General features: G+C 34.6%; 1 protein-coding gene across 1 annotated transcript in view; it reads left to right on the plus strand.

The window, feature by feature from the left end:
- LOC111063758 (dmX-like protein 2) overlaps nt 1-3,260 on the plus strand; it is a 478,861-nt gene extending 475,601 nt beyond the window's left edge. Inside the window, exon 65 of the mRNA XM_039435348.1 lies at nt 3,112-3,260. The gene's annotated coding sequence lies outside the window, so the exon portion shown is untranslated. The remainder of the gene's footprint in view (nt 1-3,111) is intronic.
- The last annotated feature ends 12,079 nt before the right edge of the window (nt 3,261-15,339 follow it).

A 15,339-nucleotide genomic window follows, 5' to 3' on the forward strand; every position in this document is an offset into this window, starting at 1 on the left:
CTATAATCAATTTTTATGATTATGTATAATAATCGTCTATATTTTATCATAAAATATATCATTTCATCTAAAAAAATATCGTCTACCTTTTTATTTCTTAATCTTTTATTTATTGTGATACATTCTGAGATGTGGGGCAGAGTGGACTCCCTGATATGATCGGTTAACTGTATGAAAACCATACAAGATTATTACAAAAGCTTTTTATTTCTGAAATATAAATACAATGCCATTTATTTTTCATTAAGTTTTAAAAATGATATCGTCCAGGTGACGACCTTGACAAGCGATGCACATATCCAGCCGTTCAATGAAGTTTTCCAAAACTCTACGCAGCATATCTGGCGTTATTCCAGTGATAACATCAACAATTGCTTCCTTAAGGGCTTCCAAGGTCCTTGGTCGAACTTTGTAAACCTCAGATTTGAGGTAACCTTCCTCTCCTCATTTTCTTTGAGGTAACCCCAAAGAAAATAATCGCATGGAATAGATCGGGGGAGGGAGGGGGCCATGAAGCATCCCCTCGTAATGAGATCAAGCGGCCAGGAAACCGGTGTTGCAGAAGCTGTTGGCGAGAGCGACGGGCGGTATGAGCCAAGGCACCATCCTGTTGAAACCTAAAGGCTTCCATATTATTTTCCTCACCATACTCTTCAATTCTGGGGAAGAAAAAGTTCTCCAACATATGACAATTGCACCTTCCGATTCAAAAAAGTGGGGGCCAATTATGCCTATGGAGGACACAGCTTGCATTGCAAGCATCTGTACGTTTAACAAAATCTGCTGGCATCAATTGTTGAACAACCATCAACTTATACGGGTGTAAATTAAGGTCTGAGAGTAAAATTCGGCTCAACGTTCTGGCCGACATTCCAAGAGCAGCAGCATGTTTCCGCGCAGAGTGCGATGGAGATTGTTCAATAGACGCTCTCACCGCCATTATGTTCTCTGGTGTCCTCACACTCTTTGGTTGTCCGACTGGTTTTCTAGGCAGTGCAGATCCGGTCGCCCGTACACTTGTAATCCATTTCCTTATGATTTTAGCATCGGAAACACTATCATGACGATTCAAACCAAACCGTCTACGAAATGCACGCTGGGTCGCCACCACACTATCTTTATTTTTAAATAACTTTTCGACTACAAAACCACGATGCTCGCCAGTCCACGGCATGGTGACTACTGACAATGGCGTCTTTCCCCCCACCACATGAAACCTCTCCAACTACGCTAAGTCGCGCGCGCGCTCTTCAGTGACTGATTGAAACTAGGGAGTCCACTCTGCCCCACCCTGTATTATGTCAACCTACAAAATTCAAAGTTTTCAAATAATTATTCCTGGACTGAAAATCAAGTGAAAAAGCAGTGTGTGATTTCAAAACCTTAAACTTTGGATAACATTTACTTTTTATGAAAATTTTTGTTTTCCTCCAATTTCATAACTATATAGTGAGGTCCACGTTATAATGGCAGTGTTTGATTAGCAATGGTGTTGCTATCCTTGTCCATCATTCAACAAAGCGGATAGCACTATCTCTTTCTCGCTCTGCTCTGTTGCCAGATCGTCTTCTAACAATGTAGCATTAATTGACCGAGCGAAGTGAGGTCTAAGATTCAAGTCGACGGTTTGGCATTTCTCTTAATATTTAAATGTTTATATGTTGCGCATTTACGGCGAAACGCGGTATTAGATTTTCATGAAATTTGACAGGTATGTTCCTTTTTTAATTGCGCGTCGACGTATATACAAGGTTTTTGGAAATTTTGCATTTCAAGGATAATATAAAAGGAAAAAGGAGCCTCCTTCATACGCCAATATTACCGTAAAAATCAGACTACAGAATTATTCATCATAAATCAGCTGACAAGTGATTACACAGATGTGTGGAGAAGCCAGTCTATTGCTGTATTTCCATAAGGTCTATAGTTTCAATCAGGTACTTGTGGATGAGAATACTGCGTGAGGTCCACTGTTCACAGAACTACTAGTAAGTGAACTGCTATGATATCTAATTATTGACATGGTCTTGAAATAAAGATGTAAACTCCAGGTGAAGATCAAGATGTAGAAATATTTTTTTAAGATCATAATAATATTTATGAATGAAATAAACTAATTGTTCAATTATTAGTTTTGTTGATAAAATGTAGAATGTCTCACCTCATCTTTGTTGCGGATGCGCCCTCCCAGCAACCAGCAACTCCAGAGTCCAGAGTTGTCGTCCAGTCTTTTGAGCACTTTTACACAACACTACACTATTTCACTAGACTTTACACTATTTAAACACACTCGCGGAACGCGTATCCATTTTTGAACGGTAGCCTAAACTACAGAACACTCGCGAAGCGCGTATCCATTTATCTATATATTACTAGCCGTCAGGCTCGCTTCGCTCGCCATATCCGTCTAGCCAGGGGGCTCCGCCCCCTGGACCCCCGAATGGATCGTCCAAGAATGGGATCAGCAGGCTCGCTTCGCTCGCCTGCATTTTTCATTTTTATCATATGTTAGGATAATCCAGTCGGGGGTCCAGACTAAAAGTCTGGCTAAATGGATATGGCGAGCGAAGCGAGACTGACGGCTAGTAATATAATATTCCCAGGATTGAAGTAGCAGTGCCCAATCAATTTTTCCGCGATAAATGCATTCAAATCTTCAACTTGGTGCCAACCTAACAAAGTCAACTCTACTTAATGCCAACCTGACAAAATTATTAATGTAGTTGCCAGTTAACAACTGTTTCGAAGAGGTACTCTATCTAGATTATAGTTCTATAGTAACATATGATATGGAAATTTCAATTATAATTAAGAGATTGGGAGAAGAAGAATATACATGCTAAAAGACGAACTTTAAACCCTTAAAAACAGCCCTTAGAGTTAAAATATTGCCAAAAGATTTCTTAGTGCGCCTCTAAAGGGCCAACTGAACATACCTATCAAATTTGAACGTTTTTGGTCCGGTAGATTTTTAGTTATGCGAGTGAGTGAGTGAGTGAGTGAGTGAGTCAGTCAGTCATTCAGTGAGTGAGTGCCATTTCGCTTTTATATATATAGATTATGATTATAGTATTTTGTACAACAAATTAATAAAAATAATTTTTTTTTCAGCTGCATTCCTGAATTCGACTGCGCTTTGCTACAAGGGAATAAACGCCATACCTTATTATATTATCAATATAATAATTTTAATTTCCAATAATTATTCATAATGTATGTTTAAATAATATTATCAGAGATTAGAGATTTTCTTCAAGGGATAGTAGAATTACTTTTCTCTCTGATATTAAGGCCCGGGTTGCAGAAAAGACGGTTAAATTTTAACCGTGATTAATTTCTCGAGAATTAATCAGAGAAGGCTTCTCGTGGAGGAATTAATCACGATTAAATTTAACCGGCTTTTGTGCAACCAGCACTAAGATTGTATAAAATACTAATACCGGTTTTGGTAAATATATAATACTCTCCTTGTTCATAAATAATTATATAAGTTATAGCTAGTTATTGTGCTATATAAATCAATATATGAATAATTCATTGATTATTATAGGATATCTAAGAAGATATTATAATATAGGAATTTGCCTTGTTATTTCGAAATCATAAAATTTGCATAAAATTATATCTATCATGTTATTCTAATAATCAAAGCTGAAACTTAGAGAAAAGATAGCATATAAGAAGATATCTCATGGTTTGTAGAATTCATTCAAAGTTTGGAAGCTTTGTATCCAATTATGGTGTTGTGTATCAAGTTGAGATGCTACTGTATCATTTTGTGGTGATACTGTATCATGCGTGTTGATATTGTATCATTTAGTGTTGATTCTGTATAATATTGTGTTGATATGGAAACTATGGTGTTGTGTACCGTATCAAGTTGAGATGATACTGTATCATATTGTGTTGATACTGTATCATATTGTGTTGATACTGTATCATTTTGTGTTGATATGGAAATTATGGTGTTGTGTATCAAGTTGAGATGATACTGTATCATTTTGTGTTGATATGGAAATTATGGAGTTGTGTATCAAGTTAAGATGATACTGTATCACTTAGTGTTGATACTGTATCATGTGTGATACTGTATCATGTGTGATACTGTATCATGTGTGATACTGTATCATGTGTGATACTGTATCATGTGTGATACTGTATCATATTGTGATACCCCCAACACTGAGTGCCGGTTGCAAAAAAACTGGTTAAATTTTAATCGTGGTTAATTCCACGAGAACCAGAGTCTTTTCAAAAAAGACGGTACTCATTGAATTAATCACGGTTGAAATTTAACCGGCTCTTGTGCAACCGGGCCGATAATATTTATTTATTCATCATTTACTGTATCATATTTTATACTGTATCATCTTGTGTTGATATGGAAATTATGGAGTTGTGTATCAAGTTAAGATGATACTGTATCATGTGTGATACTGTATCATATTGTGCAACCTTTCTTTGACTTGAGGACAATGAAATAGACTACAGTCCAAAACTTCTTTTCATCCCAATTTCATAAAATAAATTGTGCAAATAAAGGTTATGTGCGACTTTCCAATTCTTCACTAATATAATAGACAGTAGTCGACAGTAATCGGAGAAGAAATTTGCAACATAAACGTCCTATGGGATGGGATATCTACTTATGATATCTTCTCTAAATGATGATAATAATTAATTATTATCAATAATTATTAATTGTTGAATTGTTATGTTGATACTGTACTGTTGATAAGAAGTATACATATATATAGGCTATGAGTATTTCGTATAATAGTTAATCAAATCTAGTAAATATTTAGATATTGATATGCATGCAGTCATGGATAAATATTGTGTAAGGTAGCCTTTTTTGCTTCAAAGTTCAACCTTTTAGGTTCAAACTTAAGTTCAAACTGTAGTTCAAACTCAAGTTTAAACTTTTGTTCAAACTTAAGGCCAAACTCAAGTCCAAACTTTAGTTTAAACTTCAGTCCATACTTCAGTTTAAAATTTAGTTCAAACTTTAGTTCAAACTCAAGTTTAAACTTTGGTTCAAACTCAAGTTTAAACTTTTAAAGCTCCACTACCTGAGTCAAGTTCAAAATTTCAAGTTGTTTCATCATAGGAAATATTTTTTTCCTACAGTTACGTTGAAAAGTGGCCATTGCTGCACTGATTACAGAACGCAAAGAATCACTTTTCCGCTCTAGTGCGGGAAAAATTTTTCTGCACTCCAGATTTGCAACATGGCAACGCAAAATACTTAGTAGGTTATATGGAGCAACAGTGCAGCAAAATCAAAATGAAGTTGGTAACAGTGACTGCTGTGGCTGCTATAGTGAGCAGAGGTGCAACCAAGCACAACGCGCTAATTATTATTCATTATATATTATAACCAACGACAACGAGGACTTTAGGATTTTAGGATTAAGGTTTTTATCAATAATAAAATTACACAGAAAAACATTTGATGCATTTCAGGCAATTTTACCCATAATTACCCACTTTTCATATTCAATGGTAACTGTAGGAAAAACTTAATGTGAAACACTAGTTGCACAAATAACTATTTCCCAACTTTTATTATAAAATTTATTAATGAATGTTACTTAGGGCCGGCTTCCGAGCTCGGGATTTAGCTAAGTTCTAGACTTTAAACAGCTGGAGTCAGAAAATTGGCTTTCCAAAACGGGGCGTAGTCGCAGTAAACTGTTGTACCAAAATAAATCTTTATTTTCTGATATCTATAATTGGGAAGGTTTCTCCTAGACGAAATTAAACATTCCTGAATAATTCAAAATAGCTGAAGCTTTACACTATTTTCTCTTTATTTTATTTTGTGTTTAATTTTCTAGTTTGTCGAAATATTGGACTGCGACTACGCCCCGTTTCGGAAAGCCAATTTTCTGACTCCAGCTGTTTAAAGTCTAGAACTTGGCTGAATCCCGAGCTCGGAAGCCGGCCCTTAGATTTCTATTTCCTGATAATTAAGAGATACCCTCATAAAAAAGTAGCCAATAATATGGCGCTAAGATTAATCTATACTATAATAAAGGAAAGAACTGGCTTATACACGTACGGCATAAGAAAATCATGTTTGACGCATTATCACGTCTCAACTACTCAACAGATTAACTTGAAATTTTGCATAACCTAACCTAACCTAACCTAACCTAACCTAACCTTAATTAACCGAGGATGGTTATTAGCCTAAATTCTGCATTTCGATAAATTTTGCATAACCTAACCTAACCTAACCTAACCTAACCTTAATTAACCGAGGATGGTTATTGGCCTATTTTCAATTCTTCAAGATTTCGTTATGTCAGGTTTCAAAATACCATTGTGGAGCATGGGTTATCTGCTAGTCACCAATATATCGCTTACATGATACATTAAAGAAAACTGTATTCCAATATCATAAAATTGCCCATCAATTTCCTAATAGATAAAATTTGTTGTGAAAAGTAAAATTTGAATGATTTGTAAAGTTCATTTATTTATTTATTCACAATGGAGACAACGGGTTTCCCGAAATATGTCTACTTTACAATAAAAATCTTACAAATTCAAATGATAGAAAATAATACAAATAAACTTTGTATCAGGTTATTAAATCAAATAATATAAAAATTTCAAAATAAATTTGTATCAAATAATCTTTGTATTAAGTTTTTATTCAGTGGAAAATTTTGATTTTGAAACACAATTTTTTATTTATATTGTTGCAAAATTAAAATTGGAATGAAAAATATTAGGTTATTAAATCAAATAATATAAAAATTTCAAAATAAATTTGTATAAAATAATCTTTGTATTAAGTTTTTATTCAGTGGAAAATTTTGATTTTGAAACACAATTTTTTATTTATATTTGTTGCAAAATTAAAATTGGAATGAAAAATATTATTATATTATATTTTAATATAATATTAAAATATTAAACTTACTCTATCTAGAAAGTTGTAGTTAAATTCAATAACTACTTATAAATAAGGACATTCATATACAATAATTAATGATATATTGGTATTATAAAAATTGAAAAATTATTAATAAATTGAACATAATGTCATTTATTTTCATATATTGGAAGTTTGTATATTATAATTTATTTCTGGTATCTATAGTGAAGTCCACGTTATAATGGCAATATTTGATTAACATTGGTGTTGCTATCCTTGTCTATCATTCCACAAAGCAAATAGCGCTATCCCTTCCTACCTCTGCAATGTTGCCAAATCTGTTTTCAACTATGTAGAAGTAGTATAAAAATTAAAGGCTGTGCAAAGGCTAAAAATAAACTTTTTACTTGTGATATTTTTCAAAGTTTTTTGATTTGTATATCATCAAGCTATCAGAATGAAAAGGTTTTCTCAGGAAAACATTTTTTCTGATCATTAATTTTTGAGATATGAGCGCCTGAAGTTTAAATTTTTGGGACAGAACATTCCAAATTCGGTGAGAGATAAATTCATGAGATTTAGAGGATAGATTCTTCATGGTATTGTTGCTCTAGTAAAACAAAAATTTTCTGAAAATATCAATTTTAAAAATAGGTATTCAATTTACTTAAAATAACCAAAAATAACTATTAGTTGAGTTATTTTTGGTAAATTGAATAACTTTTCCAAAAATTGATATTTTCAGAAAATTTTTGTTTTACTAGAGCAACAATACCATGAAGAATCCTTCCTCTAAATCTCATGGATTTATATCGTACCGAATTTGAAATGTTCTGTCCCAAAAATTTAAAATTTAGGCGCTCATATCTCAAAAAGTAATGATCAGAAAAAAATGTTTTCCTGAGAAAACTTTTTCATTTTGATAGCTTGATGATATACAAATCGAAAAACTTTGAAAAATATCACGAGTAAAAAGTTTATTTTTAGCCTTTGCACAGCCTAAAGGCAGAGAATCGGCAAGGCTGTTCTCATATCTTTATCTACTGCCATTATAACGTGGACCTCACTATAGATACATACCATAATATTGTATGCTTCTTTATTAATTAATAAGAATTAAAAATTAATTGAAGTTAATTTAATCGAGTGGAGGGTAAGCTAATAATCATACTGTCCACGTTATAATGGCGTATAATGTTTGATTGGCAATGGTATTGCTATCCTTGTCTATCATTCCACAACGCAGATAGCGCTATCTTTTTCTCGCTTTGCTCTGTTGCCAGATCGTCTTCTAACAATGTAGAATAGATAATTAATTAACAAAATATTTTTTCTTAATTATGAAATTATTGAAAAATATCATTTCTTGCCTTATAAAATATAATTGTTCATTTTAAACGAGAATGAACAGGTAATATTACATCAATAAACCTGTATCAGCTACCGTCTATAGAAGGCATTGACAAGACAGAGGATCGGCAACGTTGTTCTGCTATCTTTCATCACTGCCATTATAACGTGGACATCACTATTGTTACAATCATAAATACATAAATAAATAAATACTCATGGGTTTGTTATTATAAGTAGATAAATACTTCTATTAATATGGGTTTGTTATAATAATTGTAATGTATTAACTGTTTATATATTTACATAAGGTATTATTAACTTATTCTCTAGAAATTCTATAGTGAGATTCACGCTGTAAAGTCTGTGAAAATGATAGTACCACAGTGTTGTCGATTCTCTGTTACTACCGCCTTCTATCTATATTAGCATAGAGAAGCAATAGCATAAGTAGATATCCCATGGTATAGGGGGCGTTTATGTCGCAACTTTTACTGTTATCTCAAGCCGATAGTCCACGTAGCTCTTTCCTGTGAAGCTTTATGACGCTGGTAGTCTCTCATATTGTGCCGTTCATACACTCTCACCCCAACAAAACAGTAAAAATCGTCAATAACCGACAGTAATCGGCTTGAGATAACAGTAAAAGTTGCGACATAAACGCACCGTGGGATATCCTTACGCTATTGTTTCTTTATGATATCAGATCTCTGTTATACTCAAGAAAGTCCAGGTTTTATCTTAATATTAAAAATTGATGACAGAGGCCGGGTTGCACAAAAGCTGTGATTAATTTCACGAGACCCAATCAGAGAAGCCCTTTTAGAAAAGACCGCTTCTCTTATTGGTTCTCATGAAATTAATCACAGTTAAAATTTAACCGGCTTTTGTGTAACGGGGCCTCTTTCTTATGAATAATGAACATCTATTTTAAATCTGTATTATTGGTTGTGAAAACTACTTTCTCATGATTCAACAATAAATTTTCATGATTGAGTTAAAATATTTTTGTAGTTCATTATATTTCTAATTAGGTAATAAAAACAATAAAAATCTTGAAGTAGGTACCCTTTATTTTTTAAAAACTTTAAAATAGTTCAACATTATATTAAAGTTTTTCATTACATTTATATATAGCTTTCAATATTATAAGTAGCTTTTTCGCTTTTTCAAACGATTTGGCATCGCTGCGGAGTTGGAAAAGGATAGCGCTATCTGCTTTGTCTGCAGATAGACAAGGATAGCAACACCAATGTTGATCAGGTGTTGACTTTCTAACTTGGACCTCCCTATAGTGTCTCATTACATTATTATGCTGCTTGCACAAAAGACGGTTAAGTTTTAACCGTGATTAATTTCACGGGAACCAATCAGAGAATGCCTTTCTCTGATTGGTTCTCATGGAATTAACCACGGTTAAATTTAACCGGCTTTTGTGTAACCAGGCCTTATTGTTATATCATTTTAATAGCCTAGTTTGTAACATCCCCGTGTTATCGGATGGGCACGTTAAACTGTCGGTCCCGGCTGAAGTATGACAGTCGTAAGGCCCATTGACGGCTCAAATTATATATATATTCAGGCGGTGGGACCTTCCCGCAAGGGACTCCCCACCAACATAGCCATACGAATTTACTTTTTATTTACTTTACTTTGTAACATATATTCCATTTATCGTTTACTATTGTGATAGGCCTACAGTAAGATTTTAGTGGAATTGATAGGAAGGCATTGTTGAATTTTCTCGATTTCGATTCATTTCCGGAAATTGATCTAACCTAACCTTTTAACTTTGAAACATCAATGTACCGAACCTTCCAGATTATGCGTGATGTATAGATTAACTGGAATATAGATGATATTCTGAGACTCTCCCATTTTGTTTGGCCAGATTGTATTTAGTTTCCGATTAAAGAAATTGGATTGATTGAATTTTTGAGTTGGGAATGAAATTCTATAATCAAAGGTCAGGTAGATTTTCTTCAAGATTCGAAAATCTCTTATAATGTGAAATAAATAAAGTTGAATATTATAATCTGATTATATTTTTATCTACACTGTATTTTATTTATCCATGTAGAATCATTGTTGGAAATTGATCATAGTGTTAATAAAATTTTTGTTTCTTGAATTTCTCTGTTTTCTTTTATTTTTACCATTTATGACAAAACATAATTATGCGAATATTCATGGGTTTTTAGGCAGAAAAATGAAAATCTCCCAGATTCAGTGGAAATAAGGGCTATGGATAGAGGTTGACCTAACAAGTGTCATGCTATAATTATAGACGTTTCACTACAAATTTGCAAATTTTATGTTTGAAGCTGCATAACTCACCATGTAAAGTAGCTGAGGGTGCCAAATTTGGCTCTGACATTTCTCAAGTCGAGCTTTATCTATGGTGAAAATTCAAGCCAAATCTGAGATACTTTTTGTTTCAGTGTGTTTCACAATGGCAGTCCATGGATCTCGTCAATTTTTTGTGTTGAAAAATAAAAAACGCTCAAACTTCGTGAACTTATGGTATTTGATGCGAGAAACACGAATCTGGAATCATATTTGCAAAAATCCTTACAGTTCAGGAACTATGACCATTTGAAAATTCTATGTTTGCAGCTTCATAACTGACCCTGTATAGTAGCAGGGAGTGTCAAATTTGGCTCTGACATTTCTTAGGTCAAGCTTTATCTATGGTGCAAATTTCAGCCAAATCTGAGATACTTTTTGTTTCATTGTGCTCCACGAAAGCTAGTTAGTCCATGGATTTCATCATTTGTTGTGAAAAATAAAAATCGCTCAAACTTCGTGAACTTATGGTATTTGATGCGAGAAACACGAATCTGGAATCAGATTTGCAAAATTCCTTATCGTTCAGTAGATATGACCATTTGAAAATTTAATGTTTGCAGCATCATAACTCAACCTGTATAGTAGCAGGGGGTGTCAAATTTGGCTCTGACATTTCTCAGGTCGAGCTTTATCTATGGTGCAAATTTCAGCCAAATCTGAGATACTTTACGTCTCGGTGTGGTTTACGATGGCTAGTCCATGGATTTCATCAATTTTTTGTGAAAAATAAAAATCGCTCAAAGTTCGTGATCTTTTGGTCTTTGATGCGAAACCACGAATCTGGAATCATATTTGCAAAAATCCTTACAGTTCAGGAACTATGACCATTTGAAAATTCTATGTTTGCAGCTTCATCACTCACCCTGTATAGTTGCTGGGGGTGCCAAATTTGGCTCTGACATTTCTCAGGTCAAGCTTCATCTATGGTGCAAATTTCAGCCAAATCTGAGATACTTAATGTTTCATTGTGCTCCATGAAAGCTAGTTAGTCCATGGATTTCATCATTTGTTGTGAAGAATAAAAATCGCTCAAAGTTCGTGATCTTTTGGTCTTTGATGCGAAACCACGAATCTGGAATCATATTTGCAAAAATCCTTACAGTTCAGGAGATATGACCATTTGAAAATTCTATGTTTGCAGCATCATAACTCACCCTGTATAGTAGCAGAGGGTGCCAAATTTGGCTCCGAAATTTCTCAGGTCAAGCTTCATCTATGGTGCAAATTTCAGCCAAATCTGAGATACTTTTTGTTTCATTGTGCTCCACGAAAGCTAGTTAGTCCATGGATTTCATCATTTGTTGTGAAAAATAAAAATCGCTCAAAGTTCGTGATCTTTTGGTCTTTGATGCGAAACCACGAATATGGAATCATATTTGCAAAATTCTTTACCGTTCAGGAGATATGACCATTTGAAAATTTAATGTTTGCAGCATCATAACTCATCCTGTATAGTAGCAGAGGGTGCCAAATTTGGCTCTGACATTTCTCAGGTCAAGCTTCATCTATGGTGCAAATCTCATTTATCGTGCAAATGATTCTACTGCTTCAAAACGTATGATGCTATAATTTGAGTCTTTTCGCTATAATAGAGGGTGAGTTATTCACTGTAACATAATCTTCCCTCCACTCTCAGATCAGAAAATTCACTCATTTTCAAATGCTTGCTTATAACTCAAGGATGAATTTTCCCAAAATGTAGACAAGGATAGCATAACCAATGTTAATCAAACACTGTCATTATTGACCGAACGAAGTGAGGTCTAAGATTCAAGTCGACGGTTTGGCATTTCTCTTAATGTTTAAATGTTTATCGCAGTTGCGATAGAGATATCAGAGCGGACGGTCGTTTTCATTTCGAGCTTCGTTATCTGTATGCCGGTTCAAACACAGTTCATGCTATCGGTACAAGTTTATTGACAAACTCGCAATCTCCGTGCAAAATCGTCAAATAGTTTAAATAGTTATTTGTGCAACTAGTGCGCAAAGTGACAGTTTGCTGCACCGAAAGAAACGTTTACGCCCGAGCCGTAGGCGAGGGCGGAATGGTTTCTTGAGTGCAGCAGAGGAACTTTGCGCACGTATTTCACATTAAATTTTTCCTACAGTTACCATTGAATATGAAAAGTGGGTAATTATGGGTAAAATTGCCTGAATAATGTAGTAGTGTTTGAATGGCGGGGGGCAGCTGTGTGGTGTGTGCTGTGGTGGCACTGTGCTGTCGTTGTCCTCCATTATAATATCTACTTAATAATTAGCGCGTTGTGCTTGGTTGCACCTCTGCTCACTATAGCAGCCACAGCAGTCACTGTTACCAACTTCATTTTGATTTTGCTGCACTGGTGCTCCATATAACCTACTAACTATTTTGCGTTGTCATGCTGCAAATCTGGAGTACGCAAAGTACTCACTTTGCGCACTAGTGCGGAAAAGTGATTCTTTGCGTTCTGTAATCAGTGCAGCAATGGCCACTTTTCAAGGTACCTGTAGGAAAAAGTATTTTTCCTGTTCTCACTATTAAAAAATTTCAAATATTATGGCTGACTCCTGTTTCAAGTGCAAATCTACTTTCAATAGCGCGAAGGAAATATTGGAATGCTGTGAGTGTAACAACTTTTTTCATCCAACATGCACTAAAGTTCGTACGCTGGAAAACTTCAGAAAACTCGGAGCACGAAAAACAACTTGGAAGTGTGAAGAATGTAAGGAAAAATCCCCTTCCACAGATAGTGATATTGAACTTACTATAAATACTATTAAAGACTCGCTGACTCAATTAATAAATGATAAATTTAGTCAACTAAATAAAACCATTTCCACCCTCAATACAACAGTCGAAAATTAAAATCATCCATAGACAAAGTGCGTGAAGAAAACAAATCTATAAAAGAACAATGTCACAAACTGGAAACCGAAAATAATAAACTACGCAACGACATGAACAGTCTTCAACAATATACCCGTTTGGACAATTTGGAACTCGTTGGGATTCCTGAGCAGCGGGTGAGGATGTGTATAGGGAAACTGTTGCTAGGGAAATTGGTACACCTTATAAGAGAGACAAGATATCAATCGCCCATAGAGTTCCTTCATCCAAAAATAAGGCAAAATCTATTATTGTGCGTTTTTCATCTAGATCGACCAAATTAAATTGGAAAATAGCGGCGAAAAAAAGAGGACGATTAAATACCACCGATCTAAAGTGTAGCCTTCCACCGGGAAATATTTATCTAAATGATCATCTCACGTCCCACAACAAGTTTCTCTTGAGTAAAGCAAAGAGTTTAAAAAAGAACAATAAGTTAGCCTACGTTTGGGTCAGTGATGCAAAGATATTCGTCCGGGAAGAACAGGATTCTCCAGTGAAACGGATAACTAAAGCTGCGTACACATATTCGCGCATCCAACCCGCACCGAGCACGCTCCTCCCTCGTAACGCCCTCGTTCCTCCATCGTACCGCAGTAGCTCCGCCTCCGCTCGGCAGTCGCACCCATCATGAACGTTACGGAAGATGTTAGATCTTCTCGCGTTCCCCGGTCGAACCACTGTTGCTCGCCGGTCGATCATCAAACGCTCTGCTGGAGTGACGTTCGGTTGCGGAGCAGAGCGAAAGTCTGTACGCACCTTAAGGATGAAGACCTCAAACCGTTTGAATAATACATTTGAGAGTTTCAACAGGAGTAAAGTGTATGTATTCTCAGTGTGGCGATCTGTGTAGCGGAGAAAACTGTGAGTGCTGTCATCATTATTTTTTCTTTTCTCTGCTTCCACAAAAATATAGGAAGATATTTTTTATTTCTTACTGTTTCTTGTGGTCTTCGTTGCGCCATCAAGACATTTTTTGTTAAATTTCGTTTTTTTTCTTCTTTTTCTCACCTCAACCTCCTTAACCTCTCCTTTTCTTAAAAAAAATTTTCTATGGTACTGATCAACAACTTTGAAGATGAATTCTTATTGGAATCTTATGAAACGATAGAAGTAGATGATATTTTCAACTTTAAGCCTCATGATTATGTTGATAAATTATGTGACAACTTTTTTAATATTTGCCACATGAATATAAGGAGCATGAATCGAAACTTTGATGATTTTGCTTATATTATACAAAACTGTGAAACAAAATTTGATATAATTGTCCTGAGCGAAACCTGGGTTGTTGATAATAACCTTTTCAATTATAATTTAAATGATTATTCGGTTCAAAGCGTTCCGGGTAACTTAAATGAATGTGATGGAATTTGCGTGTTTAGTAAAAATATCTTGAAAATTGAATGTATAAACTATGACATATTGGAATGAAATTCTCTAATACTTGATGTCATACAGAAATCAAATATCAGATTAACTATTGTCGCTATATATCGGTCACCTTCTTCTAATCTAACTATTTTCCTGAATAGTTTGAATGAGTGCATTGATTACCTAAACAAAACTAACAGTCCGAACATAATAATAACTGGCGATATCAACATTGATTTAAACCGAAACACCAACGTAACAAACGAATATTTTAATTTACTTTCTTCAAATGGTTTCAAATCTTTTATAAACAAGCCCACGCGTGAGTCAAACGGTTCCCAATCATGTATAGACCACTTTTTCTTTAAAAATAGTTCTTTTTCCAGTGATACAACAATTGGCTCGGTAATAAAAACAAGTGTAACTGATCACTATTTAACTTGCATGAATTTGGGCTTGTATGAAAATGTAAAAATGACACAACAAACAACAGATAACAAGGAATTTTTAC

The sequence above is a fragment of the Nilaparvata lugens genome, chromosome 9, assembly GCF_014356525.2.
Source record: "Nilaparvata lugens isolate BPH chromosome 9, ASM1435652v1, whole genome shotgun sequence".
Lineage (NCBI taxonomy): Eukaryota > Metazoa > Arthropoda > Insecta > Hemiptera > Delphacidae > Nilaparvata > Nilaparvata lugens.